Consider the following 3,085-nt stretch of genomic DNA (forward strand, 5'->3'; position numbering starts at 1 on the left):
TTTTGGCTGCCTCACTACTCCCTCACTTCTTCGTCTTGATATTCCCAACTCTCTTGAGGTTGTCATCATCTCCCATGAGTAGTGCTGTCCTTTTTTGTCTATCAGAGCTGTCACTACCAGGAGGGGTATCCATTTTTCCAAGAATACTGTGGCACTTTAAAAAATGAGTATCTCCCAAGGAGGTGAAGATATTGTTATAATATCCTGATAGATGCACTCACCTTCTTTTTCCTTTCTCTGCTTTTCTTTGTTTATTCATTCACATGGTAAGAACGACAATATTTCTCTTTACTAACAGGTAGGAAGAAAGGGAATCTGCTTCTGCAATAAATTGGAGGACAATGAGGATCAGAGCAATGTTTATACACATACACAGTCATTTCTTGCTCAGTGTATGTATACATATGCACTTCAGCTATGTGTGTCAACAGTACATTTTTTCTAAGGTAAATGTTTTTCTCCACAAAGCCCAAATCCCACTTGGAGAGAAACAGCCTTGCCAATAACTGGATTCAATTTAGAAGAAACTAGGTGGAAATAATGATGAGGAAATGAGAAAAATAAGCTTTTGATGAAATAATTAATGACTAGTTGTGACACAATCTCACAGCAACAATCCAAGGCTCAGGGAGATCAGAGGAGACCATCTACTGCCAAACAATGCTTGCCATGCAAAGCCAAGTAGCCTCCTGTTTGCAATTTAAAATCATAACCATACACATGAACTGCAGTTAGGGGCGGTTTGTTTGTTTTAAGTTCTCTCCTAACAAAGTTACAGCACCCTCTTCACGTTGCATCTGAAAGGGGAATGGACCAGCGGGTTCCAAGCAGTTATGTAGCGTGTAAGACAGGTCCAGCTTTACAGCAGCTAAAGCCAGGAAATGAATGCTTCAACATGTGTGAATTATTCTACTGCCACCAAACTGAGCAGAGCTCTGCTTCTCACAGATCTGGTCCAAAAAACTGAATGCAGTGACTCTTAGCTGGGAATAGCTGGCAAATCTGAAGAGTCTACAAAAGGTGCAATGGAAAAGCAAAGCTTTTGTCAGCAGGCTTGTGTTTGCTGTCACCAAGTCCTCACCCCCATCAGCCATGTTTTTATGAACCCAAAAGTGGACAATGTTGAAAGACTCAAATTGAGCCTTCTGCTAAAATATTCTGGCCTTGGAGCTGACATTCCTGATGTTCACCAAGCAGAGGTGTGGATGGACCTGTGACAGTGGGTTGGTTCAGCTCAGGAGTCCCATTTGAAGGCAAATTCACCATCATGTCCACTCCCTCATTTCTGCTTGCACTGCAGCCTGGTGGCAGTTGTGCAAACTGGATCACTCTGCCTGAAAGCAAATGGGCAGAGATGCTCCAGAACTGCAACAGATGGGCTCTGACTGCCAGTGGGATTGTTCAGTCCATACAGCCAGGATACAGCTAGTCTGAAACCCTTGAAATCACTGCTAGACAGGCATAAGGATGGCCCCACCGTGTTTTTGCAAGGCATTAACTGTAAATGCTAGCAGAGCCACTGTGCTGCACTCTGCTCCTGAGTCAAAAACAGGCTGATTGCAGAGGTGCAGAGCCGCTGTCTCTCTGCTCAGCTCTGAGGCTAGCTCTTTCCACTGGCCTGCTCTGTGCATCCACCATCCCAAGCAGATTAGTGAGGGAAGGCATGATGGGACACAGTCCACTCCTAATCGCTTCCAGAAGTCCTGTTTCTAGCTTGGTCAAGGCACTGCTGAGTCATTTTCATGCAGAATGAGTTATGGCTGTGTTTAAAACCTCTTTATTACCCTTCAGTAATCCAGAGCTCAATCTTGCACTTTTAATGTTCCTCTTCTAAAGGGCAGATTTATATGTGAAACACTTTACACTTTGGTTTCCTCCTAAATAATAACTAACGTTGCTCTTCTGAGTGCTTTATGACATTAGCTAACTAGTCCTGACAACACCCTGGGTTTCCATATGCACAGCAGAAAGCTTGGATGAGATCCTTAAGTCTGGTGTTTTTAATTCTCCTGATTTTATTGTGAGTCTAGGGTGGGCTTTTTCTTCAAGCCTCTGCTCCTGGAGGCACACAATCACATGACTCTCTCACTTTTCTTTTTATTTTAACAGTAAATTTCTAATTCTTCAGTTTGCAGGAGAAAGCCTGACAATGTCATCCAAATGCACTGCAAGGCTCAGAAAACAGATGCCAAGCAACAGAAGCCAAACTGTGCAGCCATTTTTAAATCTCAGAAGTTTTAAGGCAATCTAAATATTCTCAGGGCCTTCACCCATGTTTTCTGAGTGTGGAGGGGCTTGGCAGTAAATAAAGCTTCACATTACAAAGAGGCTAAAGTAAATAAAGTCTTCAGGGATGCTAATATTCTCCATCTCCCCTTTCTTGCTTGTTTCTGATTCTCGTCCTGCACATGCTTTGCTTTCCACATTGTGAGTAGTCACGTTCCTCACAGTGGTAAAGAAAGCACACAAACAAATCTTTGTTGGAAGACAGCAAATTTTAAATCAAATCAAAATTTTACAAGTAAGATCAAGGTTTTAAACTCTTCTATCTGTTACTGTGTGCCTGTAGAGTGCGACGTGCAGCAGGCCAGGGCATACAATTTGTGACTGGCAAGGCTGTTGTAACACCAACCATTGCTGCTGCTGCTGCTACTACTAGTAATAAAACAGAACCGTTAATTGCAAAGTAGAATTTGTAATTGTGATCATCTGTTTAGAAAGGTGCAAGAAAGCATGCAGTAAGCTTTTCTTGCATTATGGCACTGCACACCAGCTATTTCCACATTGTAAAAGGAGCTGGACAACTAAAAGTGATCAACATATTGATTTTGTGTCAAAGATTCTGTGTTTCCTCAACCTCCTTATTGGTTTTGTACTGACTTATTTAATTTCTCCCATTACTTCTTTCTGACGCAGTCACTGATAAGAGACTGTAGGTGGCTGACCATGGGACAGGTTTGTCTCAATAGGTTTTCAGTGCTGTATAATACTTGCTGCTCTAAAAGTGCTATTCCTGTTTCATTTATACATTCTGCCTGGGAATCTAATACTATTTTAATTACTCTATGCATGTGTTTATTCTTTA

The 3,085-nt window shown here is 41.9% G+C and overlaps 1 long non-coding RNA gene across 1 annotated transcript; it reads left to right on the top strand.

The window, feature by feature from the left end:
• Nucleotides 1-315: 315 nt before the first annotated feature.
• Nucleotides 316-2,362, top strand: LOC130594354 (uncharacterized). The gene is made up of 2 exons (XR_008971065.1): nucleotides 316-446; nucleotides 2,136-2,362. It is a non-coding gene; the product is annotated as an uncharacterized LOC130594354 (long non-coding RNA).
• The last annotated feature ends 723 nt before the right edge of the window (nucleotides 2,363-3,085 follow it).

Source organism: Pezoporus wallicus, unplaced genomic scaffold, assembly GCF_028554395.1.
Source record: "Pezoporus wallicus isolate ANWC-B61680 ecotype Strahan unplaced genomic scaffold, APGP_CSIRO_Pwel_v1 contig_447, whole genome shotgun sequence".
In the NCBI taxonomy this organism is placed as follows: Eukaryota; Metazoa; Chordata; class Aves; order Psittaciformes; family Psittacidae; genus Pezoporus; species Pezoporus wallicus.